The following is a 19,211-nucleotide window of genomic DNA, read 5'->3' as shown; positions in this document are numbered from 1 at the left end:
AGATTCAAGAGCTCCCACAACAAATTAAAAACTTTCTAATTCGAGTACATCCGTTATCAACACACTTTTTACATAATATAATATAATATAATATAATATAATATAATATAATATAATATAATATAATATAATAATAAATCTGTAGCCAAAATTTTTCTGTTAATTTTCGCTTTTCCAAAAATAATTGGTAATAACAATTAATAACATGTTAAAGGAATTGTCATTGCACCAAATGAGTGGTCTCTGGATCAAAATGATCGCATTTTAATATTTTAAATACAATTTAAATTAAGTAACATATTAAACGATTTATCCTTCTATCAAACACGAATGTTCCCTGGATCAAATGTCCTATTTTAATTATGTAATTACTTTATATTTATTTCTAACGGGTGCAGCGGAGCGCACGGGTAAGGCTAGTACTGAATAATCATTAATTAGCAATAATAACTGTATATCGAAGTTTTTCATACTATTTTATTTACAACTAAATGTTCCTGTTTTGGTACTTTCCATTGACTGTTCCATTAAACGTTTGTCATAAACGCAGAAAATAAAGCCTTATTTTTACCTTGTGAACAAAACATATGTATATCTTATCTGTCACCTTCCATACAAGATAAGACGTGTCGGTGAGATGACCTTGTACTGTGCTTCTATTTATTACGAGCGTATGACGAACGATCGTATCTCACTCGAGGGTGCGACACTCGACCGAATTCAAGCGAGCGATTTAACTCCAATGCAGCACTCTGACACCGGTCAACAAAATTAAACATATTTTTGTTAAAAGTTAAAGAATGGGTGATTCTTATAGCATTTTTCGTGCTGATTTCAGATTTGTTTTCAAAATTTTTCTATCACCCAGGGTTTTTGAGTAATTATATGAAATGTACTTCAGATTTTTCTAGTATTTATACCTCGTAACATTTTACCTAAAACCATATTTATTTACCTAAAATACGTGTGAAATACATTTTAGGCTATGCTCCGCTTGAGAAAATCTATTTTGAGTGTACGGCAGTACTTTGACAAAATATTTGGTAAATTATTGATTAAATTGAAAACTTACTAGTGTTAAATTTGTAACCACGGTTGGCTTACAGCTGTTTCGGTACATCCTACACACCATCATCAGAGCTTACTAGATCCCCGGCGTCATCTCGACTTCGCTGCCTGTTGTAGGGGTGCGTTTGCGTGTTGAAAAGTGGAGTCGAATAGTGTGTGTGTGTTCTGAAATTGATCTGTGTGTTGAGGATTTGATTAGGATGTGTTTTGGTGTGTCTGTATATTCCATATTGTTCTAGTGTGTTGGGGCTTTGGTTTTTGGGTTGTATGTGTAGGATTTCCATGTCTGTATTTATGTTATCCTACACATACAACCCAAAAACCAAAACCCCAACACACTAGAACAATATGGAATATACAGACACACCAAAACACACCCTAATCAAATCCGCAACACACAGATCAATTTCAGAAAACACACACTATTCGACTCCACTTTTCAACATATATATACACATAGGTAGACCAGCGAATAGGGATTATAAAGAATGGCCACTTCGCTTCGGTACCTTTGATGTAGCCGGACTGATTTCAATGACCTTCAAACCAACTAGAGCATGAGATTCTGCTTTCTCCCTAGAGTTGGCGCTGACATCACACCAGCTAGCAGTCGACACAGCGGAAATATAACACATATAATTAATACATTATGTACTCAAATAAAATAAATTGGATCCATAAAATAATAAATCCTTCATTAACTGTAATGTCTAGACTCTAGAGCTCCTTTATAATGAGAATTGAGACATTGACCCCAACAATAATTAAAATATGTAATGATTTGATAGCATTGAAAATGGAAAAACAAAGCTCTTATAAGAAGTAAAACCATATACCTATATTATATTATATACAAATATTAAACGAATTCGATACTTAATTTTATAATGTATTATATTATTTTATAATACAATTTATGATATCTGAAATATAAAATATTATTATTACAACTAGTTTGTCACTGAGAAATAAGGAAAAGCGGTTAACTTGAATTTATTTGAAGCAAAGCGTCACTGGATTATGCAATAAGGTAGGCGATGTTTGAATCCTGTGTCTCAACTCTATTCTCAATTATTATCTTAGCCTATGCTCGATTACACTAACCTCTAGCGCTTTAAAGTAGAACTAAACGCTGGCTCACAGAGAAACAAAACACAGGCAAATTCGCTCAGTGTCCATTCTTTATAATCCCTATTCGCTGGGTAGACCTTCTTACATTATATGCACACATACATTTTAAAATTTGTTTTACATGTCTTTTAACTTATTTAATTCCCTCATTCGTTTTTCCTCTTACTTTCCAGATGTTCCTAAAGATTTTATTATCTGTTCATTTGTAATTCTTGATAGCGTATTGTGTACCTGCTGCCGCGAGAATAAATGTTGATACAGCCGAGCGCAACTAGAATACCATGACCACAATGGAAGAAAAGGTGGGTGGGGTAGAAAGGGATACGAAGGCAATCGCTCTGAGGAGCTACAGTTCTGCAGGTCTGGTTTAGTTCTTGATTTACTGTAATTTTACAATTGCTTTCTCGGCTATGATAGCCAGGTTTTTGCCTCGAAGGCAAACTCCGACGATGTTCGTCGAGCGCAGCGTTCTTCGTTGACGATCTTCGCTGTAAATCAACGGGAAGGAATCCCAGCGAAGAACGTCAGCGATGATCGTTCGGCGAAGATCGCCGTACACAAACCGTAGCTTTATGGGTCTATTTCAGTGTAGTTTTATGTTATGAAGAATGGTTTCCGTAGCAACAAGTTTCTGTGTGGAAATTCTAACTTTCAAGGCCTAACAAAGATAGTTGTAAATACAGCAAAAAACACGATCGTGCAAAAAAAAAATCAAGCTTATCAGGCGGTATCTGCTGAAATCTTGGAACGTGTGAGGAATAATTAGGTCACTCGTGTGAGCCTCTAGGTGTGTACGGGTAAGCATATCGAACAAATCATCTGAAGCGCTGTTTAGTCTGTGGTTCGTGACTTACGCCACACTTTATTATACAGAATACATTTCTACACATTGTAAAATACCTAATAGCTTTATGAACTCGGTTATAGTGAACATTCGGCTACAGAATCTTGCTATGGTGACTAGTACAGGGACATCATTTTATTTTTACTAACATTTTTAATATTAACCTGGCTATACCTTTAGAGAACCGGAAACACAGTTTGCTATCCCCTTCCACGACTGTAGTTCGATGATACTGGCGTAAAACACAAACAAATCACTTTACTAGGTATAGGAGGGAAGAAAAGTAGTTCATCCATTTACGTAAACTAGGAAATATCGCGATTTGTGTTCGATAATTTTCATTAGGTTTTTGTTTAATCAAAATACAGTACACTATTAACAATAAGTGTTTTTACTCACGAACTGAGTTATCCATGAAAGCGTATTCATTATGCAGTGTATATTATACTGTCTACAGCACATTAGCGTACAATATAGAGAAAAAAATAAATTCAAAAATAATCATAATATCAATATTTAAACGCATTTTTGAAAATGGCGGCCGTTCATTTCGATACAGGCTTCAGTTCTTTTGTGCATATTATCGGACTATAGACTATTGCATCTAATTCCAATTGCCAGTTTCGTCCTTCGTACTAGTAACTCATGTTGAAATAATTCCGTACCTACTCTATAAAAGAGTACCTTACGTACTGTGAATTCAATCTTCACTTCTGCCCGAACCGCACAGATAAAAATACTCAGACATGCTATCTATTGTCCGTCCAAGTGGTTATGCCGCAGGATCGTAGAAAGGGGGGAAATCACGTGACAGTTAATTACTTAACGAGGCCCTTATTTAAGTTATTTTAAACAGTTGTATAATATTACGTAAACGTCCAATTCCTAACAGAAATTAATGTTTTCAGAAAAGAGCTAAAACAGCCCAGCTTTTACAGAGGGGCGAACATTAGCAGGTGGGGGAAATCGAGATGCGAAGTAGGCAAACGGACAGTACCTGTGCGAAAATATGATTCAATATTGAAACCTCTTTCGTCACTGGAAAACGCGAACATATTTCTGAGACGTACTATACTCACTAACTCAGTACTGCTTACTATACATGCGGCCTTGGTTCTGTGTGGACAGTTTGAACTTCATTAGTAGAAGGGGTGGGAGTGAAGTACATTCAAAAACTCAGGTACAATAAAAATTGAAGTAAAAATAAAATGATGTCCCTGTACTTTCGAGCGAGAGCTCCTTTATGCCCGGTGCGCGCGCGGAGCTCTTTTACCTGTAAACATTGCTGAAGGATGTACAGATCTTAGAACACAGAGCATCATGACGGAACGGAAGCGCTTAAAGCTTTCAAGGAAGAGTGGAAGATACAATATTTATGCTTCGAACATGGTGATGAAGTGCAGTGTTTGTTGTGTAAAAAATATCATTTGCAAAAAAGCAACATAAAACGGCATTATAAGACGCAACATGAAAAAAATATAGGCATTATTCAGGAGAAGAGAGAGATAAATTGATTTCGGAATTGATATCGAAGGTAAATTAATTTACATTTGGATCAGTAGATTGTATCTAGATTCCTTTTTTTATTTCTTTATTTTAAATGTATTGTTGATGTTTTATTTGTTGCTTGTTTCTGGATATTTACTTTTTATTAGACTACGTGTTTCTTTAATTTAGAAATAATATTTTATCTTTGATTGCACTTTAACTTATACTATTACTAAGCTCAAAAATCTAATTCGCTTTTATTCCAATAACTATTTTCAGGATTTTGAGCAAATGTGAACTAAACATTTTGAAAACTTTGATGCAAGGAGCTTTTTTAGTAACGTCAATATAAAATATACTTAAAAATATAATTTCAAAACTATTAGGCCTAATTACACCAAATTTTGTACAGATGATATTATTATAGATCTGTTTATATAGTTTAAATTTCACAAATTTTGGCCGAAAATTGTGGAAGTTTTAAAAATAATACATATCCTCTTAAATGATTGACCCCAAAAATTACGATGGCTCTCAATATCTTAATTTAATCAATTTGTTTTTTCGTGTTACGCGCATCTCACAAATCGCTCTAAGAAAATTCATTACATAATCACGACTGTAGAGTAAGGACTACATTTTCACAATCACACAATCAATATACTCTATTTCAATCAATATTGTCATTATTATTTTTTCAACAAATACTCAAAAGTACTTAAAGGTCACACACGTCGAGCAGGTAGATCCTAGACCGATGAAGTGAAGTATTTACATAATAAATAATTGCTTTTAACAAGAAAATGGTTTACATACAATTAACTTTTCCTATTTCTCTTTTTGTTCCTAAAAACCCTTCCCTTTGTGTATAACTTATTAAATAACTTAGTAATTAGCCCTATTGCATAGCCAGAAATTTAGTAACGCAAGTTATTGTAATAATTGCTGCCTTTATTCGCTGCATGTGCTGTACACCCCTGATGTCTACGTTACGACGCTATGTAGTGGATGCGCTATGCGCTCGTGATCAAGGTCGAGCTCTTCTACCATGATTGGGAGCTAATATCGTCTCATCCCTGGGCTACAGTGAAACTAAATCATTGTCCCGACCCGGATACATTAAAAAGTACATCAATATTTCCGTTTATAGTGAACCTTAAAAATTGAAATTACAAGAGTTGTATCCTGACAAATTCTTATTTGAAGTCAGGCCTTCTTGTATAGAATTGAAAGAAAACAACATTCTAAGTTTCTTACTCCTTTAGTCAAAGGACAAAGGTAGGATTAGTCATTCCTAGACAATGAGCTGTACTGTAAATCCAGCTTTCCTGGTCAGCTTTCTTCATACCCTAAGGGTGAAACCTAACCATTTTCCCTCCATTACTACATATGCTAGTGGATTATGGTGATTTTCTAGTTTGCAGGATGAATTTTCTTTTGCCAACTTCGTTTCGAATTTCGATACTGACAAATACTACAAATGGTAGTGACTTTGTAACTGGTATGTTGGCAGCTGAGACAAATATTGACAATATTATTGTCGGTACTGGAGTTCCATGAAATTGAAATTGTACTAGATTTCTGAGCCGGTTACTGGAAGCCAGTGAAATTTGAACATACTAATAATTAATTAATATCAGTAATAATATTAATACATAATAGTTATTTTATGTGTTGTGTTGTGGTTATAATTCAAGACTATAGTCAGGTAAGTTTTCGGAGTTAGTATTAATAACAACATGTGGTCAAACAAAATACATTTTTAGGTTAGGTCTCTTGAGTCAATTGTTTAGTCAAACCAATGAATTTCGTATTTCCAGACAAAATACTTGATATGTTGATCCCTATCTCGTATAGTTTTGCCTACGAAAATATGTTACAAATTATTGAGTTATTTGGAATAACCTTCCAACATAAAGTAGGTAAGTAAATAAGTCATTTGGTACGAAGGATCGTGTGATATCTGGTAACAGTTAGCAACACTGACAAGACGACAATATTTGCTGTTTAGGAACTGTTCTATGTGACCCTCACTATAACGCGTGACGACCTTGCCCACTCCACCATCGACGGGTTGCCATTATGTTCTCAGGCACACTACTCCACTGTTATTTCTAATCCTCCTCCGCCATCAAAGGGTTGCCTTTTGTTCTCAGAAACATTTCCATTATGACGGATAGCATCGAAACAACGGAAAATGAAATTGCCTTCTTTTATTAAAAAGCGGCGTACATTATCTCCAGAGCATAAATGAAGGTAAGATTCCGATGGCTTTCAAACTCCATCAACCCCCTCCCAGTTTCCATTAAGTGACCTGGGAAATTCCAAGGCTGAGTACGCAGTCAGTCCATGACAACGTTTGTCATTTCTACCTGATCAGTCTGTTTCTAGTGTTCGAACAGTGAATGTACTGTATGAAGTTGAAGCGTAAAGTGTTTTCTTTGGAAGATAAGGCGAATATTATAAGTGACATTGAACGCGGTCTTTCGCAAGCGGACGTGGGTCGACAGCATAGTTTAAGTAAATCAACTGTGAGTAACAGTTTACAGTGTAATCCATTCAACAAAAATGAAATATTTTATTTACTGTACAATATTTTATTTTCTTGTTCACAATTTCATTAATTTCTGTCATTTAAGGTTAGGAGAGAGACACTTCGGATTCAGTGAACCTCGGATATGGTGAACGAAATATGCAAGTCCACAGAGGTTCACTATATCCGGAGTCGACTGTATTATGAAATGTTTCATCGTCACTATGTTACAAAGAGAAGGTTACTTAGAGGCAAGTATTAATGTCCACGCTAAGAGTGTCACGGCGTCCATTTACCGTTAATGGAAACCATAGATCTCGATGTGATTACGTGCTTCTCCGTTCTTCATTAGCTCAGTATTCGTTGTATAGCGACTGTGAGTACAAGTGACTGAAAGAGGTATTATCAGTAAATATAGAAATTACAAGTTTCATTTAACTTAAAAGTAACGGAACGTTACCAAGGAGAGGTGAGTAAGATTCGTAAATCTACGTACCGATAATAGGTGGAGAGAGAACAATTTCCTTGGGAGGGAGCAAAGCAAAATCCATTTTGAATCTTTCGTACACTACTTTTAACACTTGAATATAAATAATTGATTAAATGGCGATCTTACTCGTGTGAACACAATAAAATACATAGCACAAGAACATGGTTACAACCCAAACATAATAGACAACATCATAAGGAAGACAAAACAAAAACTCAACAAACACAAAAACACACAAAACACAACACAAACACAAGAACACAAGAAATACATCACACTAACATACCAAAACAAAAACACACACAAGATCGCATCCTCATTCAGAAAACAGAAATAAAATATAGCATACAGAACAGAAAACACACTACAAAGACATCTCAACACACAAACAACACAAACAAATAAATACAACCACACAGCTGTATACAAACTCACATGCAATAGTTGCGACAGTTTCTACATTGGACATACAGGCAGATCATTCCAAACACGCTACAAAGAACACATTAAAGCAATAACCAGAGGACACAATACATCTACATATGCCGAACACATAACTAATGCTAACCACACATACAATATCATAAATACAGACGTGGAAATCCTACACATACAACCCAAAACCAAAAACTCAACACACTAGAACAATATACAGACACACTAAAACACACCCTGATCAAAATTCTCAACACACTGATCAATTTCAGAACACACACAATATTTGACACAACTCTTCATCACACGAACGCACCCACACAACAGGCAGCGAAGTTGAGATAGCGCCGAGATCTAAGTAGTCTCTGAGGATGGGTGAAGAAGCACTGAAACAGCTGTAAGCCGCAAATGCTTACATAAGTAACACGAGTAAGATCGCCATTTAATCAATTACTTAAAAGCAAAATCATAGAATCACCATATAATGGAATTATGGGGGACATCATTTACCTCCTCTCCTTGTTGCTTGACCGTGTTACAGGTATATCAGAATATGGTCATTTAATAAAAGTATTTCCAGGAGGCATGTTTCTTACAGTGTTACATTCATATCCGCGATGTTTCGAACCGAATTGTATTGGGCTTGAACTGTAGGTCTACTACAAATTATAATAGGGCATAACTTAAAACAATCTCCCTCTTTCTCTCTCTCATACAGAAATTCATGCGTACATCAACAGCGCTACAAGAAACTTTTTTTCATACGAAGTTTACCTTCCTGAAGATAACATATGAAATGTAAACTCTAATTATATTTTATTATAATCTCGTCTTTATGTTTATACATAATTCCGGAATCACTTTTATTTTTTTCTGCATTGTTCTGCAGTATGTTATTCATACATCTCTAAGTGACGGCCTGAACTCCTCAGACGTCTAACTATAGATGAACAAAACACTGCCGCTCTCGCTCGCTGTGTTCGTTGCTTTTGTCTTTCGAGTCTCGTCTCGTAACTCTCGTGCGCTTCGAGTCTCGCTCATGATCAGGCTTCGAGACTTCGGACCCAATAGAGCAGTTCAGTGGGAAATCCGCATAACGGCGTACTGAGTATAGTGGTAAAGCGTACAGTGGGTGGGGGTACTGTAGAATGAATGCCAACAAATATGCAAAGGAAAACGCTCTGGATTTGAAGGTTCTGACGAAAAATTTGGTTTTCATACAAACTGTGTCTGAAACTATTATACGGTTAGAAAAGTCAGAGCAAGAGATGCCGGAAGCCCTCAAATTAATTTAGAAAATGATGCAGAGAATTAATGAGACATCAAGTACATCAGTTACTGAACGTGTAAAACAGAAGTGGAAATCAATTTTATGTAAAAATAACGGATATGGAACATTATGTAACATTGTGTAACATAAACAGCAAATTAATGGACATAGAGTCACCCGAGAATACAGGACTGTCTCTTAGAGACTGCAATGATGTTAGGTTTTTTCGTTTTGCTCCTATCACGTCATGCGGCGTAGAGCGCAGCTTTCTACAGTACAAACTTTGGCAGATAACCTAAAAAGATTTACGTTTGAGACACTGAAAATGTATCTTGCAGTACATTGCAATTCGGTACTGTAACTGCACTTCCTGAAGACGACCTATAGGATAAATGAAGAAATTAAAATTGCTACATGTTTATTTCCACCACTAATACTGCGTATAATTAAACACAAATGCTTATAAAAGACAGGAGAATAAATGCTTTTCACATACTTTTGCCATTGTCATTGTGTAATGTATATTTACTTTCAGAATGTACATATGTGTGTTTCCCCATACTACCGTACTCTATTCTAAATAGCAACGTTGTTACCTCAACACATCTCTACCTTTCGCTACCTGTAGCGAGTCAACAACCTATAGTACATGCACAGTAAACTTATTGTATCGGGTCCCAAGTCTCGAAGCCTGTATATAACGTTGCCAAAGTAGATAAAAGTTCAGTCAGTTATAAACTACTGTGACGATTCAAAGCTGCTTGACGTTCGAGAGTTGATCATTCCCGAAGTTCCGAAGTCTTGAAATACTCACAAGCAGCTTTTACGTCAATGACACGACGTATACAACATTGTCGTGCGGGTTTCCGACTTCGCAGGCGTTGTTAGTCTTGCTTTCTCGAGCGTTGTTCAACTCTACTTCTAATTCATGAGTACAGGCTATTACAAAAAAAAAAAAACATTACAGTGCTTCCATTCCTCAAATGAGATATAGAAATTCTTATAGGGGAGAAGTGGATACAGTGAGATAGGGAGAACAGTGAGACATTTTTCCAAATATTCCAGATGTTTCAATGGTTTCGAAGTCAGACATCAAAATGATTCTAAATAAGCCTACGGAACATGTCAAGATAAAGAGACAGCAAGCTTTCTTTTCTTTTGAAATAAATGTAAACCATTTCAATGCCCGTTAATAGATACTGTGGTGTCTCACTGTACCCTCCTGAATGGGAACAGTGAGACATTTTCATTTTTTTGACAAACACGCATTGTATATTATGTCCTTTATCTATTAACATTTCTGTTTATGTATTATTGTACTCCATATTTTAATGTATATTTCTGTTGCACTTGATTTTAAAAATACTTGAAATTTCACTTGCATACATATGTCTCAACATTTTGTGTCGCAGTGTACCCACTACTCCCCTACATTCAGGAATTTAAAATAAATATTATAATCCAGACACATGATCTGAAGACATTAATTCATCTATTTAAGCACAGAAACTTATCAATATTTTCTAACGTTAATAGAAAAAAGAGTTCTGACAATCTTGGGGGAACAGTGTCCCCCCATACTCCCCAATAACTCCGCATATGGTACCGATATAATGTCTCAGGGCTACACAGAATTATTAGGGGAGAACGAGGTAACTTTGACAGGTTGACCAGTTTCGCCCGTGGACTTATTTGAGAGGAAGAACGTGGCTAATGGAAATGTACATCGTTAGTGTGATCCATTATCATAATAATTTGTGTGTAGCAGGTAATTAATATGTACATTTTAGTAGACTTTATATCATTTATGGAAATGGTTCCCAGTGGCGTACTCTGAATTATGTGAAGATTGAATCATTATTAAATTTTTTTATACAGTTTGCATTATCGGTATTTTAAATTTTGTGTATTATTATTATTATTATTATTATTATTATTATTACCAACTGAGTTTTCACAGGGAGATGTGAAACTAGTTCCTGCAAAGAAACATTTGTCAATGTGAAATTTTCACTAATCTCGCGAAAATCACTATGCGACTTTTTGCTAAAAAAAATTGTAAAATTGAGCTTTGTGGTCGCTTAGACATATCAAAGTATCCGGAACGATAATGTGAAGTTTATATTAAAAATATGAACTGTCAAATGCACAAAACGTTAAACGAACGTTTCACAACAAAAAGAACTCAGACTAATGAACGGATTAATACCGCTCTTAAAATGAGTTTAAAATCGACAATGCATAATATTTAACATCTATACTGCGGAACTGTCAAAACAACCATTTTAATATTTGTTTCGCAACAAATTAAATTTCATACTGTGTAAATTTCATTTTATTACAAGGTATGTACTAGGCGGTAGGTCTCTCCTATAATAAAGATAGCATTGTATGATAGCATTGATAGATTTGCGTGAATGGGGCCCTTAAGATAGGCCAGTATAGACATGAATAAATATATAATAGGAGTTACTGAGTTTTCCGTAACACATGCTAGAGGCGCTAATGTAGAAATTGATCTTTCTGCCACCTATTGGGAGTAGGCGAACTTATTACATCTAGCAGCGCACCAAGTACAAAAAATGAAAACTAATTACTCCATGCATTTAGCAGCGCACCTGGTGACGAAAGTGTTAAACTGTGCAGAAAGTATTCCCTCCCGCCCTCATCGATATTCAAAACTAACCCAATTTAAAATAAAACATTTACATTTTTATTCCTCACAGCAACTTCTACTGAAAATTCTTACCTGAGCCAACAGGAAGATAAAAGAGACGATCTGTTTTACACTACCCAATTAAAATATAACCAGACAGAGACAAAAAATAAAGCAAAAGGTTAGATAATTGGGATTGTATTCTTTGGGTATTTATTGTACAGCGCAATGGAAAAGTCTGCAAGAACTACTTAGATAGTTCAATTTATTATATTACTATTACTTTACAATACATTCAACAACACTATTTTTACAACGTCCATAAACATCACTGTTTAACATACACTGCTTATATACACACGTAGTATCACTTTATGTTCACTTATTAGCAAGTTTCTGGTTGCCATCTTGTCTTCTCGAGCAACGTCTCGAACGGATAAATAGAGAACTCTGGGTAATGTACTCAACACGTAGTTCTAATGTTCATCACCTACGACGTCGGGCGCTGATCATCTTATTTGAGTCCACACCTGTGGAGTAACGGTCAGCGCGTTTGGCCGCGAAACCAGGTGGCCCGGCTTCGATTCCCGGTCGGGGCAAGTTACCTGGTTGAGGTTTTTCCGGGGTTTTCCCTAAACCCAATATGAGCAAATGCTGGGTAACTTTCGGTGTTGGACCCCGGACTCATTTCACCGGCATTATCACCATCTCATTCAGACGCTAAATAACCTTAGATGTTGATAAAGCGTCGTAAAATAACCTATTAAAATAAAAAAAATAATAAAAATCTTATTTGAGCCCCCTGACGCCAGATGGTGCTGACCGCAGTTTCGCATCCTATTATATATTTATCCATGGTATAAGCCTCACTGAGAAAGACTACCTCCAACATCATCTTTCGGCGCACGAATGAGTGACTTACAGGTGAACAACGACGGAGTCCACTTGGTATGATATGCTCATATGCATGTACCTTCCTTAGATTGAATAAAATTAACTCGAAAAATTGGCACTTAGCATCTTTGGAAAGGCATCTCCAATTAATATATATTCAGTGCTCACAAAATAATATGTATTTATATTTCAACAGCTAAGAGAAGAGATATAAAAATGCCATTGAGGTTGTTCTTGTATTTATGCTGTTCGACAATTCTACAGTGTCTCAAATGTGATGGAATATCCATGTTGAACCGTGTTCAGATCACTGTATCTCTGAAAATATACTTCCATTCTGGTTGTGTGTACATTCTGCAGCGGGATTCTCAAGATATTGAAGGTAATGTTAATATTTCAATGCTAACAATGTAACTGTTGCCTAGAAGCGTAAAAATTAACTTCCCAGTTATTCATTTGTTTGACCTATCAACTTATTCGTTTCAGTAATTCATTCAGTAAATAGGAAACACTATTTTCATTGCTATTATATCCGAAGTTCGCATGTTCCAAACCTGTCAGATGTAATGGATTCTTAAGGTAACAAGGAAATGTAAATCCACTATGAAATACTTATTTTTCTTTGTATCTCATCAACTTTTACGACTATTCATTTGAAATGTTTAAAATAGATTAAGGAAAGTCTGATGAACATCTATTATATATAATTTGAACTGGTAATGGAAATTACGGGAAAACGGTTGAACGGATTTTAATAAATGATCCCTCATTTTGAAGCTTGGAACTCAACGTTTTTTAGAAAAATACTAGTTTTCAGTGAAATGTCAATTTATCAACATAATTTTCCAAAATCCATTTGTCGTCAGTTTTGAGAACTAGCTAAACTAGCATTTCAGAATAAAACAAAACACACACTACAGTAAACAATATTATACGAAGGCCATGATCTGCAAGAATGCTGACATATTTAGAGCTCAAATTGAATTGGTTATTAAAAACTTAATTTACTGAAAATAATTTACAGGTTCGATTCTGTGGTGTGTAATTTTCTGGGTACAGCTGTGTATTCGATATTAAAAAATACAAAACGTGAGGTAGTTTGATGACATTATTACCATTAGAAATGAAATATTATTGCAGTTAATGCCATGATGTGACTATTTTTAATTAATTATACATATTAATGCTATATTGATGATATGAAAGTGAAACGTTTTGGGGTTATATAAGTAGATGTAGAGAATAACTTAAATTAGATTTTGATTTCTATATTTTACTGAGTGGCGGCTATATAGTATATATAGTATATGTTACTGAAAGCTATAAAACTTACGTAAGACAATAATATTATTAAAAATCAAATATTTTTATAGTTATTAATCAAGTGGGTTGAGTCTTTTTCATAATTTAATGGCGGTGTGGTGTAGATATTTATATGCGTGGTTCTCTTCAGTATTGGCTCGAGAGAGAGTATCTTTCATTATTATGGAAGCAAATAACTTTCAGAATGTCTGGTATTCTTCATTGAAAATAAATATGAAAAATGTTTATTTGAACGTCTAATGAACTTAGTTTGCAGCAGTTGCTGCACAAGCCACTAGTTCCCTATAAATTTCAATATTCTAGTGAACATATAAAAATGTCAATAAAATATTTTCAAAAAAATCTTGTGAAAAAAAAATTGAGAACACTAATATATAAGTGCCAAATTTTCTCACAAACTAGTGGAAGGATTTAAATGATTCTTTTTGCAAAGCCTACAGACATTTAATTATGATAATTATAAACATTTTTCTGGGTTAGTTCAAATTATATATAGATATTTCAAAAATATATGTAATTAATGTAATTCTTCACATTTTTTAAATCATCTCATTATAATGTAATAAAAGTGGAAAATTTTATTTCCGAAAGCTTACGCACTGAATAACCGCTAAGCGCGCTGTTACTTGACCATGTCACTTTTCAAGTGGCGCCGTGCTAAGCGAAATCTGCTTTTAATCGTAGATCTGTTATTACGCAACCATTTAAGTGAAACTGTAAATGTAATCACACTGACTTTTGTAAATTGATATCTTATCAGCCACTACGTGATTTTCATGAAATTGTTGTACATTTTATAAAAATTAAACATTCAAATTTCTAAGTGCCTAGTTGCTACATTTTTTTTAATTAATGCAAAAATCTTATCATGAAAAACATTACCTCAAAATTACCTATTTTCAACACAAACTATCAAAGATTCGGATTAAAAATGATAAAGATTCAGATTAATATGCCATGTGAACAAAACAAACTAAAATTTTTACATACCGGTACTAATTTTGTCACTTCCGAATAAATATTTGTATCATATTAACAAAAAAAATTGTCCGTATTTCAATAAAATGCTTAGCGAACACATACGAAGTTTCAGAACTCTAACTTTAAGCATTTCTGAGACACCGAAATATAAATATGTTTCTAAAAATTTTAAATATAATTTATGCTCGATCATGCCGAAATGTAGCAATCCACCAATCAGAAAATACCATTGTAGCAATATGTAAGCGCAAGTAATTGATTGGGTTATTTTACGACGCTGTATCAACATCTAGGTTATTTAGCGTCTGAATGATATGAAGGTGATAATGCCGGTGAAATGAGTCTGGGGTCCAGCACCGAAAGTTACCCAGCATTTGCTCGTATTGGGTTGAGGGAAAACCCCGGAAAAAACCTCAACCAGGTAACTTGACCCGATCGGGATTCGTACCCGGGCCACCTGGTTTCGCAGCCAGGTGTGGATGCAAGTATCGATTATTCTCGGATATGCAATCGAAAGACAACTAGCGCGAGATTAGACAAAGTAAAGTCTAATTCAATTTCAAGGTTATATCAAGATTAATTTCTTTTTACTCTCTAGATTATATCAAGGCCAATGACATTTATTTCTCGGAAAAAATCAATACTTTCGCGTCTGCGCACATCTCGCAATTTACGAGGTATTGCACAAGGTCCGTTTCGCTCCTCGATCAGATAAGAATAACATGAATACTTATGAATAATTTAAAGTTAGAAATAAGGTCGAGCATAAAAAGTCGTATGAAACTTGACTATAATGGTAATTAAGACGCTCGTATGAAAATTATGAAACTCGCTTGCGCTCGTTTCATAAACATACTCGCGTCTTAATTAGTACCATTATAGGCTCGTTGCATAATGTACTATTATAATTTCTACTGAAATGTACCCGAGATCTATTAAACAGCTCTACGGCCCAAAAATACTCGTAACAGTATAAATACAGATATTTTTATTTCACAAAAAAATATTTAATATTTTAAAACTAGAATGTGAAAATATAATTTTTGGTCATCTACTGTAAAATATCCAATTTCCTTAATAAATAATATTTTGTTTTTTATCCTAGGATCTCTTTACAATGTTCTGAACACAGAAATAAAACTTTTCTCAAACTATCACGTGACAGTAGCGAGACTTCCACTTCAACATGACTTCACTCTAGTACAGTGTCATAGAAACAGACCGATCCTAGTCATATCAGGCTCTACTCACGGATTAAATGCCTATTTAAGAGAGGTGAGTGTGCTTAAATTTCACAAATCACTGCATTATAAGAATCCGGATACGTACCAGAAAATAAAAACAAACGACATATTCCTACAAGCAAACATACACAAAACATTCAAATACACCCTGTAGAAATGCGTTATGTACTTCCTCAAAGCCCCAAAATAAATAAATAAACATACATATATATACAGGGTGTAAACGACATAAACTGCCAAAATTATTTAGGCAGTTCATATCGGTGAAATTAACAAATATCTAGATAACGCAAATCAAGATTTCAGGTATAACTCCCTGTAAAGTTGATTTGAATAGAGCGTTGGTACGTTAAACCAAAGGTCCCGGGTTCGATACCCGGCTCCGGAACAATTTTTCCCTCGAAATTATTCAAATCAACTTTACAGGGAGTTATACCTGAAATCTTGATTTGCATAATACACGTCACTGTTCGTTAACAGAAAACCACAATTTAAGTCACACGGAGTAAGTGTGCACTCGAAGTTGGTTGCTTGACAGTTGTCAGCCCACTTTGAGGTCTGTGGATATAGAGGGGTAAAATTGGATCGGTGTCGGTTAGAGTTCCCGGGTAGCTCAGTGGTAGAGCGTTGGTACGTTAAACCAAAGGTCCCGGGCTCGATACCCGGCTCCGGAACAATTTTTCCCTCGAAATTATTCAAATATCTAGATAATTTAGTTATTTCTTATAATTTTGATTTAATTTGCAAAATATCATGTTTTTAAGTTTGATAGTAGTTTATTATTTGTTCACATTTCTACTGAACTTGAATATTATTATCAGGGAAAGGATTTATATGTAAATACATATTTACTTATAAAGCTAATATAATTTATATTTTGCATTATCTTCATGTTTCACAATGTGTAGGGTTGAAAAATCCTACTTTTATTTTCCATATTTTTCCATATTTTAGAGTTTAGTACATATTTTCGTTAATTTCCATATATTTTCCATATTTCATATAAAACAGTCCATATTATATTAGGTTTAACAATAAAACAAAACAAAATTCCATTAACTTTTAAAAATACATTTCAACAATAGAGATTTAAACACATGTTCAGTAATCCCTTTAACATCAGAGTTATTTGAAAATTAGCAGTCCTATCAACAATGGGAAAGTAAGTTACAAAACTGTATTAATTTAATTTAAAATTTTTAACAGACTTCAGTTGTGCAGCTCAACAGTTAAATGCCAGTCAGAGTACACATAGGTTCAGTTTTGTAAATCATACTATAAAGACGGTAAATATGCCAAAAGTACGTCATTCAGTCAATTTAAAATCAAAACTAACAAGTTACATTTCAGAATTTAAAGAAGATGGTTTATCAACTGACAATAAAATATTATTTTGTAATTTGTGTCAGTGTGCAGTATCATCTACACAAAAGTTCCTGGTGCAACAACACATTACAACTAGTAAACATCAGGCCAACAAACAACTAAATTCCAAGCAGAGACAATTGTTTTTAACACAACCAACAACATCGAATGTAAGATCTGAGTTTAACATCGACCTGTGCCGTTCTCTCATCTCTGCTGATATTCCTCTCTACAAACTAAAGAATAAGGTCTTCAGGGAATTCCTTGAAAAATATACTCAACATACAATCCCGGATGAGTCAACACTTAGGAAGACGTATGCTCCATCCATCTACGATGAGACAATACAGAAGATAAGAGATGAAATTAAAGATAGTTCAATTTGGGTTTCCATTGATGAGACTCCCGACAAAGAAGGTAGACTTGTTGGTAATGTAGTTATCGGTTTGTTAAGTGAACAATATTCTGAACGAATTCTTTTACATTGTGATGTTCTAGAAAAGTGCAATAACAAAACTATAGTTAAACTGTTCAACGAAGCTATGGGTATCCTGTGGCCAAAGGGTATTATGTACGATAATGTGTTATTCTTTATTAGCGATGCTGCCCCTTATATGGTCAAAGCTGGACAAGCATTATCTGTTGTATATCCTAAATTGACTCATTTTACTTGTGTGGCGCATGCATTTCATCGTGTGGCAGAAGTGGTCAGAGACAATTTCCCTAAAGTAGATTTGTTGATTTCATCAGTGAAAAAAGTATTTCTCAAAGCTCCCAGTAGAGTTAACGTGTTGAAAGAAATGTACCCTGAAATTCCATTGCCACCAAAGCCAATTTTAACTAGATGGGGTACATGGCTAGAAGCAGTTGAATATTATGCCGAACATATAGACTCTATTAACAATGTTCTCCTTGCATTGGACTCTGAAGATGCAGTCTCAATTGATACTGCGAAAACAGTTACCTGTGACATAAGTGTGAAGAATGACTTAGCTCACATTCAGCATACATTTTCATGCATCATAAAAACGCTCAAAAGTCTCCAAAATAGGCACCTTTCACTATCTGAAAGTTTTGAAATTATAAATAGTACTGTGGAACAACTGAATCGTGGTAGAGGTAAAGTTGCAGATGCAGTAAGAGCTAAGGTGGACACTGTACTTTCAAAAAACCCTGGATATGAAGAACTACAAAAGGTTGTTGCTGTGATGAGTGGTGAATCAACAGTGAAGATTAACTTGGACTTATCCCCAGCAGACATTGTGAAATTGAATTATGTACCAGTTACTTCTTGTGACGTCGAACGCTCTTTTAGTCAGTATAAATCTATCCTCAGAGACAATAGAAGAAGATTCACTTTTCAGCACTTGAAAGAAATGTTTGTAACCTATTGTTATGGTAACAGACAATAAAAATTGTGTTTTGTTGAAACTACATTGGAAGATAAGGTACGTCCATTATATTTTTTGTTTAGTTTGATTAAAATGTA

The sequence above is a fragment of the Periplaneta americana genome, chromosome 14 (assembly GCF_040183065.1).
Source record: "Periplaneta americana isolate PAMFEO1 chromosome 14, P.americana_PAMFEO1_priV1, whole genome shotgun sequence".
Classification (NCBI taxonomy): domain Eukaryota; kingdom Metazoa; phylum Arthropoda; class Insecta; order Blattodea; family Blattidae; genus Periplaneta; species Periplaneta americana.
The sequence above is the reverse complement of the archived record's forward strand: the minus strand, read 5'-3'. Positions refer to the sequence as shown.